The following is a 14,694-nucleotide window of genomic DNA, read 5'->3' as shown; positions in this document are numbered from 1 at the left end:
TTAGTGCTTGGATGGGAGACCGCCTCGGAATACCAGTTGCTGTTAATATTTTTGGAAATTTGTACTAATTATATAATTATCTTGAACAAAAAAGAGTCAATGCCCAATCTTTGAATCTTAGCAGCTATGGGCCTGTTTAGTGTTTGGATGGGAGACCGCCTCGGAAAACAGTGCTCTAATATTATTGGAAATTTCATTACTAATTATATAATATCTTAAAAAAAAAAAAAAGAGTCAATGCCCGATCTCTTAATCTTAGCAGGTATTGGCCTGGTTAGTGCTTGGATGGGAGACCGCCTCGGAATACCAGGTGCTGTAAGCTTTTGGATTTTCATTCCTACTTATATAATGTATGGGCGATTTGATTGGCTGATCTTTAAATAGTCTTCTCTTTGCAGTATATCCTTCGCTTGCGACCGTAACAACCTGGCTATGCCTGATCTCGTCTGCTCTCAGAAGCTAAGCAGGTTTTGGTCCTGTATAATGTACCGGCGATTAGATTGGCTGATCTTTAAATAGCTCTCTCTTTGCAGCAGTCTTCGCTTTGGCCATTCCACCCTGGCTATGCCAGATCATGTCTGAGCTCGGAAACTAAGCAGGTTTCGGCCTGGTTAGTAATTGGATGGCAGACCCCCTGGTAATACCAGTTGCTTAAAGATTTTTTGAAATTTTTCACAAATTATATAATAATCTTGCAAGAAAAAAAAGAAAGGAGTCAATGCCCATATCTGAATCTTAGCAGGTATGGGCCTGGTTAGTAATTGGATGGGAGACACCCTGGTAATACCAGTTGCTTTAAGATTTTTGGAAATTTTTCAACAAATTATATAATAATCTTGAAAAAAAAAAAAAAAAGTCAATGCCCGATCTCTGAATAATAGCAGTTTTGCCTGGTTAGTACTTGATGGAAGACGGCCGGGAAATACCAGTTGCTGTAATATTTTTGGCAATTTTTACTAATTACATAATAATCTTGCAACAACAAAAAAAAAAAGAGTAAATGCCCAATCTTTGAATCTTAGGAGGTATGGACCTGTTTAGTGCTTGGATGGGAGACCGCCTCGGGAATACCAGTTGCTGTAATATTTTTGAAATTTGTACTACATTATATAATTATCTTTGAAACAAAAAGATGTCAAGGCCCAATCTTTGAATCTTAGCAGCTATGGGCCTGTTTAGTGTTTGGATGGGAGACCCGCCTCGGAAACCAGGTGCTCTAATATTATTGGAAATTCATTACTAATTATATAATAATCTTTTAAAAAAAAAAAAAAAAAAAAAAAGAGTCAATGCCCGATCTCTTAATCTAGCAGGTATTGGCCTGGTTAGTGCTTGGATGGGAGACCGCCTGGGAATACCAGGTGCTTTAAGCTTTAGAGGTTTTCTTTCCTACTTATATAATGTACCGGCGATTAGATTGGCTGATCTTTAAATAGCTCTCTCTTTGCAGCAGTCTTCGCTTATGGCCATACCACCCTGGCTATGCCAGATCATGTCTGAGCTCGGAAGCTAAGCAGGTTGGGCCTGGTTAGTAATTGGGATGGGAGACCCCCTGGTAATACCAGTTGCTTTAAGATTTTTGTAATTTTTCACAAATTATATAATAATCTTGAAAAAAAAAAAGAGTGAAATGCCTAATCTTTGAATCTTAGCAGTCATTGACCTGTGTAGTGTTTGATGGGAGACCCCCTGGTAATACCAGGTGCTCTAATGTTATTGGAATTATTACTAATTATTAATAATCTTAAAAAAAAAAGAGCCAATGCCCGATCTCTTAATCTTAGCAGGTATTGGCCTGGTTAGTGCTTGGATGGGGAGACCGCCTCGGAATACCAGGTGCTGTAAGCTTTTGGATTTTCATTCCTACTTATATAATGTAATGGGAGCGATTTGATTGGCTGATCTTTAAATAGTCTTCTCTTTGCAGTATCTTTCGCTTGCGACCGTAACAACTGGCTATGCCTGATCTCGTCTGCTCTCGGAAGCTAAGCAGGTTTGGTCCTGTATAATGTACCGGCGATTAGATTGGCTGATCTTTAAATAGCTCTCTCTTTGCAGCAGTCTTCGCTTATGGCCATTCCACCCTGGCTATGCCAGATCATGTCTGAGCTCGGAAATTAAGCAGGTTTCGCCTGGTTAGTAATTGGATGGCAGACCCCCTGGTAATACCAGTTGCTTTAAGATTTTTGGAAATTTTTTCACAAATTATATAATAATCTTGCAAGAAAAAAAGAAAGGAGTCAATGCCCCATATCTGAATCTTAGCAGGTATGGGCCTGGTTAGTAATTGGATGGGAGACACCCTGGTAATACCAGTTGCTTTAAGATTTTTGGAAATTTTTCACAAATTATATAATAATCTTGAAAAAAAAAAAAAAAAGTCAATGCCCGATCTCTGAATAATAGCAGGTTTTGCCTGGTTAGTACTTGGATGGAAGACGGCCGGGAAAATACCAGTTGCCTGTAATATTTTTGGCAATTTTTACTAATTACATAATAATCTTGCAACAAAAAAAAAAAAGAGTAAATGCCCAATCTTTGAATCTTAGGAGGTATGGACCTGTTTAGTGCTTGGATGGAGACCGCCTCGGAATACCCAGTTGCTGTAATATTCTTTGGAATTTGTACTAATTACTATAATTATCTGAACAAAAAGAGTCAATGCCCAATCTTTGAATCTTAGCAGCTATGGCCTGTTTAGTGTTTGGATGGCGAGACCGCCTCGGAAAACCAGATGCTCTATATTATTGGAAATTCATTACTAATTATATAATAATCTTTAAAAAAAAAAAAAAAGAGTCAATGCCCGATCTCTTAATCTTAGCAGTATTGGCCTGGTTAGTGCTTGGATGGGAGACCGCCTCGGAATACCAGGTGCTGTAAGCTTTTGGATTTTCATTCCTACTTATATAATCGTATGGGCGATTTTGATTGGGGCTGATCTTTTAAAGTAGGTCTTCTCTTTGCAAGTCATGCCTTGGCGTTTGCAGACCGTTAACAACCTGGCCTATGCCTGATCTCGTGGCTGCTCTCAGAAGCTAAGCAGGTTGGGTCCTGTATAAGTGGTAGCCGGCGATTAGATGGCTAGATCCTTGTAAATAGCTTCTCTTTGCAGCAGTCTTCATGCTTAATGGCCATTCCACCCCTGGCTAATAGCCAGATCATGTCTGAAGCTCGCGAAACTAAGCAGGGTTTGCGGCCTGGTTAGTAAGTTAGGATCGGCAGACCCCCTCAGGTAATACCAGTGCTTTAAGATTTTTGGAAATTTCTTCACAAATTATATAATAATCTTGCCAAGGAAAAAAGAAAGGAGTCAATGCCCCATATCTGAATCTTAGCAGGTATGGCCTGGTTAGAATTTGGAATCGGGAGACACCCTGGTAATACCAGTTGCTTTAAGATTTTTGGAAATTTTTCACAATTATATAATAAATCTTGAAAAAAAAAAAAAAAAAGTCAATGCCCGATCTCTGAATATAGCAGGTTTTGCCTGGTAGTACTTGGATGGAAGACGGCCGGGAAATACCAGTTGCTGTAATATTTTTGGCAATTTTACTAATTACATAATAATCTTGCAACAAAAAAAAAAAAAAGAGTAAATGCCCCAATCTTTGAATCTTAGGAGGTATGGCCTGTTTGTGCTTGGATGGAGACCGCCTCGGATACCAGTTGCTGTAATATTTTGGAATTTGTACTAATTATATAATTATCTTGAAACAAAAGAGTCATGCCCAATCTTTGAATCTTAGCAGCTATGGGCCTGTTTAGTGTTTGGATGGGGAGACCGCCTCGGAAAACCAGGTGCTTTAATATTATTGGAAATTCAATTACTAATTATATAATAATCTTTAAAAAAAAAAAAAAAGAGTCAATGCCCGATTTCTTAATCTTAGAAGGTATTGGCCTGTGTTAGTGCTTGGATGGGAGACCGCCTGGGAATACCAGGTGCTTTAAGCTTTAGGGTTTTCTTTCCTACTTATATAATGTACCGGGCGATTAGATTGGCTGATCTTTAAATAGCTCTCTCTTTGCAGCAGTCTTCGCTTATGGCCATACCACCCTGGCTATGCCAGATCATGTCTGAGCTCGGAAGCTAAGCAGGTTTGGCCTGGTTAGTAATTGGATGGGAGACCCCCTGGTAATACCAGTTGCTTTAAGATTTTTGTAAATTTTTCACAAATTATATAATAATCTTGAAAAAAAAAAGAGTGAATGCCCATCTTTGAATCTTAGCAGTCATTGACCTGTGTAGTGTTTGGATGGGAGACCCCCTGGTAATACCAGGTGCTCTAATGTTATTGGAAATTTATTACTAATTATATAATAATCTTAAAAAAAAAGAGCCAATGCCCGATCTCTTAATCTTAGCAGGTATTGGCCTGGTTAGTGCTTGGATGGGAGACCGCCTCGGAATACCAGGTGCTGTAAGCTTTTGGATTTTCATTCCTACTTATATAATGTATGGGCGATTTGATTGGCTGATCTTTAAATAGTCTTCTCTTTGCAGTATCTTTCGCTTGCGACCTTAACAACCTGGCTATGCCTGATCTCGTCTGCTCTCGGAAGCTAAGCAGGTTTGGTCCTGTATAATGTACCGGCGATTAGATTGGCTGATCTTTAAATAGCTCTCTGTTTGCAGCAGTCTTCGCTTATGGCCATTCCACCCTGGCTATGCCAGATCATGTCTGAGCTCGGAAACTAAGCAGGTTTCGGCCTGGTTAGTAATTGGATGGCAGACCCCTGGTAATACCAGTTGCTTTAAGATTTTTGGAAATTTTTCACAAATTATATAATATCTTGCAAGAAAAAAAGAAAGGAGTCATGCCCCATATCTGAATCTTAGCAGGTATGGGCCTGGTTAGTAATTGGATGGGAGACACCCTGGTAATACCAGTTGCTTTAAGATTTTGGAAATTTTTTCACAAATTATATAATAATCTGAAAAAAAAAAAAAAAGTCAATGCCCGATCTCTGAATAATAGCAGGTTTTGCCTGGTTAGTACTTGGATGGAAGACGGCCAGGAAATACCAGTTGCTGTAATATTTTTGGCAATTTTTACTAATTACATAATAATCTTGCAACAAAAAAAAAAAAAAAAAAAAAAAGAGTAAATGCCCAATCTTTGAATCTTAGGAGGTATGGACCTGTTTATTGCTTGGATGGGAGACCGCCTCGGAATACCAGTTGCTGTAATATTTTTGGAAATTTGTACTAATTATATAATTATCTTGAAACAAAAAGAGTCAATGCCCAATCTTTGAATCTTAGCAGCTATGGGCCTGTTTAGTGTTTGGATGGGAGACCGCCTCGGAAAAACCAGGTGCTCTAATATTATTGGAAATTCATTACTAATTATATAATAATCTTTAAAAAAAAAAAAAAGAGTCAATGCCCGATCTCTTAATCTTAGCAGGTATTGGCCTGGTTAGTAATTGGATGGGAGACCGCCTGGGAATTACCAGGTGCTTTAAGCTTAGGGTTTTCTTTCCTACTTATATAATGTACCGGCGATTAGATTGGCTGATCTTTAAATAGCTCTCTCTTTGCAGCAGTCTTCGCTTATGGCCATACCACCCTGGCTATGCCAGATCATGTCTGAGCTCAGAAGCTAAGCAGGTTTGGGCCTAGTTAGTAATTAGATGGGAGACCCCCTGTAATACCAGTTGCTCTAAGATTTTTGTAAATTTTTCACAAATTATATAATAATCTTGAAAAAAAAAAGAGTCAATGCCCATTCTTTGAATCTTAGCAGTCATGGACCTGTTTAGTGTCTGGATGGGAGACCGCCTCGGAATACCAGGTGCTCTAATATTATTGGAAATTCATTACTAATTATATAATAATCTTTAAAAAAAAAAAAAAAGAGTCAATGCCCGATCTCTTAATCTTAGCAGGTATTGGCCTGGTTAGTGCTTGGATGGGAGACCGCCTGGGAATACCAGGTGCTTTAAGCTTTAGGGTTTTCTTTCCTACTTATATAATGTACCGGCGATTAGATTGGCTGATCTTTAAATAGCTCTCTCTTTGCAGCAGTCTTCGCTTATGGCCATACCACCCTGGCTATGCCAGATCATGTCTGAGCTCGGAAGCTAAGCAGGTTTGGGCCTGGTTAGTAATTGGATGGGAGACCCCCTGGTAATACCAGTTGCTTTAAGATTTTTGTAAATTTTTCACAAATTATATAATAATCTTGCAAGAAAAAAAGAAAGGAGTCAATGCCCCATATCTGAATCTTAGCAGGTATGGGCCTGGTTAGTAATTGGATGGGAGACACCCTGGTAATATCAGTTGCTTTAAGATTTTTGGAAATTTTTCACAAATTATATAATAATCTTGAAAAAAAAAAAAAGTCAATGCCCGATCTCTGAATAATAGCAGGTTTTGCCTGGTTAGTACTTGGATGGAAGACGGCCGGGAAATACCAGTTGCTGTAATATTTTTGGCAATTTTTACTAATTACATAATAATCTTGCAACAAAAAAAAAAAAGAGTAAATGCCCAATCTTTGAATCTTAGGAGGTATGGACCTGTTTAGTGCTTGGATGGGAGACCGCCTCGGAATACCAGTTGCTGTAATATTTTTGGAAATTTGTACTAATTATATAATTATCTTGAAACAAAAAGAGTCAATGCCCAATCTTTGAATCTTAGCTGCTATGGACCTGTTTAGTGTTTGGATGGGAGACCACCTCGGAAAACCAGGTGCTCTAATATTATTGGAAATTCATTACTAATTATATAATAATCTTTAAAAAAAAAAAAAAAAAAAAAAAAAAGAGTCAATGCCCGATCTCTTAATCTTAGCAGGTATTGGCCTGGTTAGTGCTTGGATGGGAGACCGCCTGGGAATACCAGGTGCTTTAAGCTTTAGGGTTTTCTTTCCTACTTATATAATGTACCGGCGATTAGATTGGCTGATCTTTAAATAGCTCTCTCTTTGCAGCAGTCTTCGCTTATGGCCATACCACCCTGGCTATGCCAGATCATGTCTGAGCTCGGAAGCTAAGCAGGTTTGGGCCTGGTTAGTAATTGGATGGGAGACCCCCTGGTAATACCAGTTGCTCTAAGATTTTTGTAAATTTTTCACAAATTATATAATAATCTTGTAAGAAAAAAGAAAGGAGTCAATGCCCCATATCTGAATCTTAGCAGGTATGGGCCTGGTTAGTAATTGGATGGGAGACCGCCTGGGAATACCAGGTGCTTTAAGCTTTAGGGTTTTCTTTCCTACTTATATAATGTACCGGCGATTAGATTGGCTGATCTTTAAATAGCTCTCTCTTTGCAGCAGACTTCGCTTATGGCCATACCACCCTGGCTATGCCAGATCATGTCTGAGCTCGGAAGCTAAGCAGGTTTGGGCCTGGTTAGTAATTGGATGGGAGACCCCCTGGTAATACCAGTTGCTTTAAGATTTTTGTAAATTTTTCACAAATTATATAATAATCTTAAAAAAAAAGAGCCAATGCCCGATCTCTTAATCTTAGCAGGTATTGGCCTGGTTAGTGCTTGGATGGGAGACCGCCTCGGAATACCAGGTGCTGTAAGCTTTTGGATTTTCATTCCTACCTATATAATGTATGGGCGATTTGATTGGCTGATCTTTAAATAGTCTTCTCTTTGCAGTATCCTTCGCTTGCGACCGTAACAACCTGGCTATGCCTGATCTCGTCTGCTCTCGGAAGCTAAGCAGGTTTGGTCCTGTATAATGTACCGGCGATTAGATTGGCTGATCTTTAAATAGCTCTCTCTTTGCAGCAGTCTTCGCTTATGGCCATACCACCCTGGCTATGCCAGATCATGTCTGAGCTCGGAAGCTAAGCAGGTTTGGGCCTGGTTAGTAATTGGATGGGAGACCCCCTGGTAATACCAGTTGCTGTAAGATTTTTGTAAATTTTTCACAAATTATATAATAATCTTGTAAGAAAAAAAGAAAGGAGTCAATGCCCCATATCTGAATCTTAGCAGGTATGGGCCTGGTTAGTAATTGGATGGGAGACCGCCTGGGAATACCAGGTGCTTTAAGCTTTAGGGTTTTCTTTCCTACTTATATAATGTACCGGCGATTAGATTGGCTGATCTTTAAATAGCTCTCTCTTTGCAGCAGTCTTCGCTTATGGCCATACCACCCTGGCTATGCCAGATCATGTCTGAGCTCAGAAGCTAAGCAGGTTTGGGCCTAGTTAGTAATTGGATGTGAGACCCCCTGGTAATACCAGTTGCTCTAAGATTTTTGTAAATTTTTCACAAATTATATAATAATCTTGAAAAAAAAAAGAGTCAATGCCCATTCTTTGAATCTTAGCAGTCATGGACCTGTTTAGTGTCTGGATGGGAGACCGCCTCGGAATACCAGGTGCTCTAATATTATTGGAAATTCATTACTAATTATATAATAATCTTAAAAAAAAAAAAAAAAAAGAGTCAATGCCCGATCTCTTAATCTTAGCAGGTATTGGCCTGGTTAGTGCTTGGATGGGAGACCGCCTGGGAATACCAGGTGCTTTAAGCTTTAGGGTTTTCTTTCCTACTTATATAATGTACCGGCGATTAGATTGGCTGATCTTTAAATAGCTCTCTCTTTGCAGCAGACTTCGCTTATGGCCATACCACCCTGGCTATACCAGATCATGTCTGAGCTCGGAAGCTAAGCAGGTTTGGGCCTGGTTAGTAATTGGATGGGAGACCCCCTGGTAATACCAGTTGCTTTAAGATTTTTTGTAAATTTTTCACAAATTATATAATAATCTTAAAAAAAAAGAGCCAATGCCCGATCTCTTAATCTTAGCAGGTATTGGCCTGGTTAGTGCTTGGATGGGAGACCGCCTCGGAATACCAGGTGCTGTAAGCTTTTGGATTTTCATTCCTACTTATATAATGTATGGGCGATTTGATTGGCTGATCTTTAAATAGTCTTCTCTTTGCAGTATCCTTCGCTTGCGACCGTAACAACCTGGCTATGCCTGATCTCGTCTGCTCTCGGAAGCTAAGCAGGTTTGGTCCTGTATAATGTACCGGCGATTAGATTGGCTGATCTTTAAATAGCTCTCTCTTTGCAGCAGTCTTTGCTTATGGCCATTCCACCCTGGCTATGCCAGATCATGTCTGAGCTCGGAAACTAAGCAGGTTTCGGCCTGGTTAGTAATTGGATGGCAGACCCCCTGGTAATACCAGTTGCTTTAAGATTTTTGGAAATTTTTCACAAATTATATAATAATCTTGCAAGAAAAAAAGAAAGGAGTCAATGCCCCATATCTGAATCTTAGCAGGTATGGGCCTGGTTAGTAATTGGATGGGAGACACCCTGGTAATACCAGTTGCTTTAAGATTTTTGGAAATTTTTCACAAATTATATAATAATCTTGAAAAAAAAAAAAAAGTCAATGCCCGATCTCTGAATAATAGCAGGTTTTGCCTGGTTAGTACTTGGATGGAAGACGGCCGGGAAATACCAGTTGCTGTAATATTTTTGGCAATTTTTACTAATTACATAATAATCTTGCAACAAAAAAAAAAAAAGAGTAAATGCCCAATCTTTGAATCTTAGGAGGTATGGACCTGTTTAGTGCTTGGATGGGAGACCGCCTCGGAATACCAGTTGCTGTAATATTTTTGGAAATTTGTACTAATTATATAATTATCTTGAAACAAAAAGAGTCAATGCCCAATCTTTGATTCTTAGCAGCTATGGACCTGTTTAGTGTTTGGATGGGAGACCGCCTCGGAAAACCAGGTGCTCTAATATTATTGGAAATTCATTACTAATTATATAATAATCTTTAAAAAAAAAAAAAAGAGTCAATGCCCGATCTCTTAATCTTAGCAGGTATTGGCCTGGTTAGTGCTTGGATGGGAGACCGCCTGGGAATACCAGGTGCTTTAAGCTTTAGGGTTTTCTTTCCTACTTATATAATGTACCGGCGATTAGATTGGCTGATCTTTAAATAGCTCTCTCTTTGCAGCAGTCTTCGCTTATGGCCATACCACCCTGGCTATGCCAGATCATGTCTGAGCTCGGAAGCTAAGCAGGTTTGGGCCTGGTTAGTAATTGGATGGGAGACCCCCTGGTAATACCAGTTGCTTTAAGATTTTTGTAAATTTTTCACAAATTATATAATAATCTTAAAAAAAAAAGAGCCAATGCCCGATCTCTTAATCTTAGCAGGTATTGGCCTGGTTAGTGCTTGGATGGGAGACCGCCTCGGAATACCAGGTGCTGTAAGCTTTTGGATTTTCATTCCTACTTATATAATGTATGGGCGATTTGATTGGCTGATCTTTAAATAGTCTTCTCTTTGCAGTATCCTTCGCTTGCGACCGTAACAACCTGGCTATGCCTGATCTCGTCTGCTCTCGGAAGCTAAGCAGGTTTGGTCCTGTATAATGTACCGGCGATTAGATTGGCTGATCTTTAAATAGCTCTCTCTTTGCAGCAGTCTTCGCTTATGGCCATTCCACCCTGGCTATGCCAGATCATGTCTGAGCTCGGAAACTAAGCAGGTTTCGGCCTGGTTAGTAATTGGATGGCAGACCCCCTGGTAATACCAGTTGCTTTAAGATTTTTGGAAATCTTTCACAAATTATATAATAATCTTGCAAGAAAAAAAGAAAGGAGTCAATGCCCCATATCTGAATCTTAGCAGGTATGGGCCTGGTTAGTAATTGGATGGGAGACACCCTGGTAATATCAGTTGCTTTAAGATTTTTGGAAATTTTTCACAAATTATATAATAATCTTGAAAAAAAAAAAAGTCAATGCCCGATCTCTGAATAATAGCAGGTTTTGCCTGGTTAGTACTTGGATGGAAGACGGCCAGGAAATACCAGTTGCTGTAATATTTTTGGCAATTTTTACTAATTACATAATAATCTTGCAACAAAAAAAAAAAAAAGAGTAAATGCCCAATCTTTGAATCTTAGGAGGTATGGACCTGTTTAGTGCTTGGATGGGAGACCGCCTCGGAATACCAGTTGCTGTAATATTTTTGGAAATTTGTACTAATTATATAATTATCTTGAAACAAAAAGAGTCAATGCCCAATCTTTGAATCTTAGCTGCTATGGACCTGTTTAGTGTTTGGATGGGAGACCACCTCGGAAAACCAGGTGCTCTAATATTATTGGAAATTCATTACTAATTATATAATAATCTTTAAAAAAAAAAAAAAAAAAAAAAAAGAGTCAATGCCCGATCTCTTAATCTTAGCAGGTATTGGCCTGGTTAGTGCTTGGATGGGAGACCGCCTGGGAATACCAGGTGCTTTAAGCTTTAGGGTTTTCTTTCCTACTTATATTAGATTGGCTGATCTTTAAATAGCTCTCTCTTTGCAGCAGTCTTCGCTTATGGCCATACCACCCTGTCTATGCCAGATCATGTCTGAGCTCGGAAGCTAAGCAGGTTTGGGCCTGGTTAGTAATTGGATGGGAGACCCCCTGGTAATACCAGTTGCTTTAAGATTTTTGTAAATTTTTCACAAATTATATAATAATCTTGAAAAAAAAAGAGTCAATGCCCATTCTTTGAATCTTAGCAGTCATGGACCTGTTTAGTGTCTGGATGGGAGACCGCCTCGGAATACCAGGTGCTCTAATATTATTGGAAATTTATTACTAATTATATAATAATCTTAAAAAAAAAAAAAAAAAAAAGAGTCAATGCCCGATCTCTTAATCTTAGCAGGTATTGGCCTGGTTAGTGCTTGGATGGGAGACCGCCTGGAAATACCAGGTGCTTTAAGCTTTAGGGATTTCTTTCCTACTTATATAATGTACCGGCGATTAGATTGACTGATCTTTAAATAGCTCTCTCTTTGCAGCAGTCTTCGCTTACGGCCATACCAACCTGAGGGCGCTAGAGTGCAACTAAGGAAGTAGTGTGGCAGCAATTCAGAGAGATAGGCTCTCTGCATTTTTGTTTTGTTTTTTGTTTTATTTATGTTTGGAGTGAACAAAATAACAGTTGGAAAGTTTGGTTTTTTGTTTCAATGCTAACCAGCAGCTTTTAAGCTGTCTGGGAGGTATTTATTTTTAGTTTGTTTGACTTTTTTGTTTGTTTTTCTCGTGTGGGGAAAGAGCAATCAAAGAAAATGGAGGAACACAAAAGGAACTGCAAGGATAAAGGCACAGAAATTTGCAGACAACAGGATAAAGGACTGAGAAAAGGTTTGCGAGATGAAAGTGGAAAAAATATAATTGAAAATCAAAGAGTATATTTAAAGGAGGCAACCATAACCATTGATGTAGCAGAGGTACAAAATGGAGGAGTAGAAGACATCATTAAATCCATAGTAGAGAAGGTGGGAGAAGGAAAAATCCTTGCTGTAAGACCAAAACAACATGGATTATATGAGGTAACTTTGGAAAAAGAAGAGCTTTGTGATGAACTTCTAAATGGACTGGAAATTAAAGGAATAAAGTGTGAAACTAAAAAGCTACAAGACAGGGAGTATGTGGTCTCCTTTATGCACTTACCAGTCTACCTAGAAGATACGGCCATTCTGGACAAGTTGGAAGGGTGGAGAGTAATCCCCACATCACAAATAAGGAGAAGATATTATCCGAGAACGGACATCGAGGATGGAACCAGATTTGTAAAGGTAAAATTCCCGAGAGAAGTGGCTTCATTACCTTACAGTACACGCTTCGAGACCGCAGAAGGAACACAACATTTTAGGATTATACACAGTCAACAGGTAAAAACATGTCGATTGTGCATGAGTCCACAGCACATCCTCAAGGACTGTCCAGAGTTTACATGTCACAAGTGCGAGGAACAAGGTCACTATGCAAGGGATTGTACAGCAGTCAAGTGCCCAGATTGTTTTAAAACTATGAACAAATGTGAATGCTGGATGAATACCGGAGAAGAGGAAGAGGAAGAGGAAGAGGAAGAGGAAGAGGAAGATGAAGAGGAAGAGGAAGAAGAGGAGCAAGAGGAAAATGGGCGGATACTAAAGGAGGCTATAGAAACAAAAGAAAGAAGTGAAAGAGAGGAGCAACAGGAGGCAGCAATGGAGGAAGAGAGGGAGAATGATAAGGAACTGGCAAGTGAAAATGAAGGACAAAAATCTGAAGAAAATGAAAGCATTGACAAAGTAGTATGGACACCAGCGGACAGAGTTACAAATACAAAAGACAAGTTTACTGCATCAGAAAGCAGCCAAAATATGGAAATGACATATGGTATTGGAGTGGGAAGTGATTTGGAGGATCAAAAGAGTGGCAAGGACTTGGGAAGACTCGTAAGAAGAAGGACTTTAAAGGTAAAACCAAATTTAGAATCATCTAAGAAAAGAATTGTTAAAAGGGAAATAAAGAAAAATGTTAATAGATTTGAAGTGTTGAGGATCCTAGAAGAAGAAAAAGAGGAAGAAGAAGAAAGTTAACAATGGTGATTCCTAAATACTTATTTTCTTATTTTATGGTATTAAGTATTGTTGTTTTTAATGCAAGAGGTTTACTTAACAGGGAAAAATTTGAAATGGTTAAAGAATTGTGTAAAGATGAAGATTTAATAATACTTCAAGAAACAAACTGGAGAGGTGATGTAATGGATGATTTTAAAAAGAGGTGGGCTGGGGAAATATTTTTTAATAATGATGATGGAAGAATGGGAAGAGGGGTTGCTATTTTAATAAGAAAAGGTATAGATGTGAAAGTAAAAGTAATATATGATGATGGGAAAGGAAAATCTATTGCAGTTGAAATAAGACATGAAGATGAATGCTTTGTGATATTTAATTTGCATGCACCAAATGAAGTGAAAGAAAAAAAGGATTTTTTTAATGAATTAAGAGGTTTGGTAGAAAAGTGGAAGAAAGTAATGATGGTAGGAGATTTCAATACAGTTTTTTGTAAAAGAGATTTGGCAGACGGGATGGTTTTTAGAGCAGATGAGGGGAGAAAAGAACTTAGAACTCTAATGGAAGAAAATAACTTAATGGATGTGTGGAGAGAGAGGAATGAAAAGAAAAGAGAGTTTACCAGAAAACAAATTGTAGGGAATTTTTTATGTCAGTCACGGATTGATCACATTTTAAGTACAAGAAATTTAGATTATTTTATTGAGGATATATTTTATAAAGATACAGTTTTGAGTGATCATAAAATGGTTTCTTTGAAGATAGACTTTAACAAAAAGGAGAGAGGACCTGGAGTATGGGTTTTAAACACAGAGCTTTTAAAGAGTGAAAGTTATAAATTGGAAATAGAAAAATTATTAGAAACAGAGAAAGAGGATGGGATGTATGTAGAGGATAAAAGAATATGGTGGGAGAATGTAAAATATGAAATAAAGAAATTTTCAATAAAATATAGTAAAACTGTTCAGAGGGTAAAACGGAAAAAGGAAAAAGAGATAAGGATGGAATTAAGAGAAGAGCAACAAAAGAGAAGTGGAGATATACAAAAAATAATAGTCTTGGAAGAGAAACTAAAGAAAATAGAGGAGGGAAAATGTAAAGGAGCTATGATGAGAAGCAAAGCAAAATACATTGTTGAGGGAGAGAGGTGTACAAAATTTTTCTTTAATTTGGAGAAAAGTAAAGGAAAAGCAGAACTAATGAAGGAAATAAAGAGGAAGGATGGTAAAACAGTGAAGGGAACAGAAGAAATCCTTAAAGAAATAAAATGTTACTATGAAGACCTTTTTAGAACAAATAAAATAAATGATGAGGAAAAAAAGTTTTTATTAC

The 14,694-nt window shown here is 38.2% G+C and overlaps 8 pseudogenes; all 8 read left to right on the top strand.

The window, feature by feature from the left end:
* The first annotated feature begins 4,042 nt into the window (after positions 1 to 4,042).
* Positions 4,043 to 4,160, top strand: LOC113088882 (uncharacterized; annotated as a pseudogene).
* Positions 4,161 to 6,039: 1,879 nt separating this feature from the next.
* LOC113088870 (uncharacterized) lies at positions 6,040 to 6,158 on the top strand (annotated as a pseudogene).
* Positions 6,159 to 6,952: 794 nt separating this feature from the next.
* Positions 6,953 to 7,071, top strand: LOC113088872 (uncharacterized; annotated as a pseudogene).
* Positions 7,072 to 7,297: 226 nt separating this feature from the next.
* Positions 7,298 to 7,416, top strand: LOC113088869 (uncharacterized; annotated as a pseudogene).
* A 351-nt stretch (positions 7,417 to 7,767) lies between these two features.
* Positions 7,768 to 7,886, top strand: LOC113088867 (uncharacterized; annotated as a pseudogene).
* A 711-nt stretch (positions 7,887 to 8,597) lies between these two features.
* LOC113088879 (uncharacterized) lies at positions 8,598 to 8,716 on the top strand (annotated as a pseudogene).
* Positions 8,717 to 9,971: 1,255 nt separating this feature from the next.
* LOC113088868 (uncharacterized) lies at positions 9,972 to 10,090 on the top strand (annotated as a pseudogene).
* Positions 10,091 to 11,340: 1,250 nt separating this feature from the next.
* LOC113088876 (uncharacterized) lies at positions 11,341 to 11,459 on the top strand (annotated as a pseudogene).
* The last annotated feature ends 3,235 nt before the right edge of the window (positions 11,460 to 14,694 follow it).

This window comes from Carassius auratus, unplaced genomic scaffold (assembly GCF_003368295.1).
Source record: "Carassius auratus strain Wakin unplaced genomic scaffold, ASM336829v1 scaf_tig00047397, whole genome shotgun sequence".
Classification (NCBI taxonomy): Eukaryota; Metazoa; Chordata; class Actinopteri; order Cypriniformes; family Cyprinidae; genus Carassius; species Carassius auratus.
Note: the sequence above shows the minus strand (reverse complement) of the source record. Positions and strands in the feature narration are given on the sequence as shown.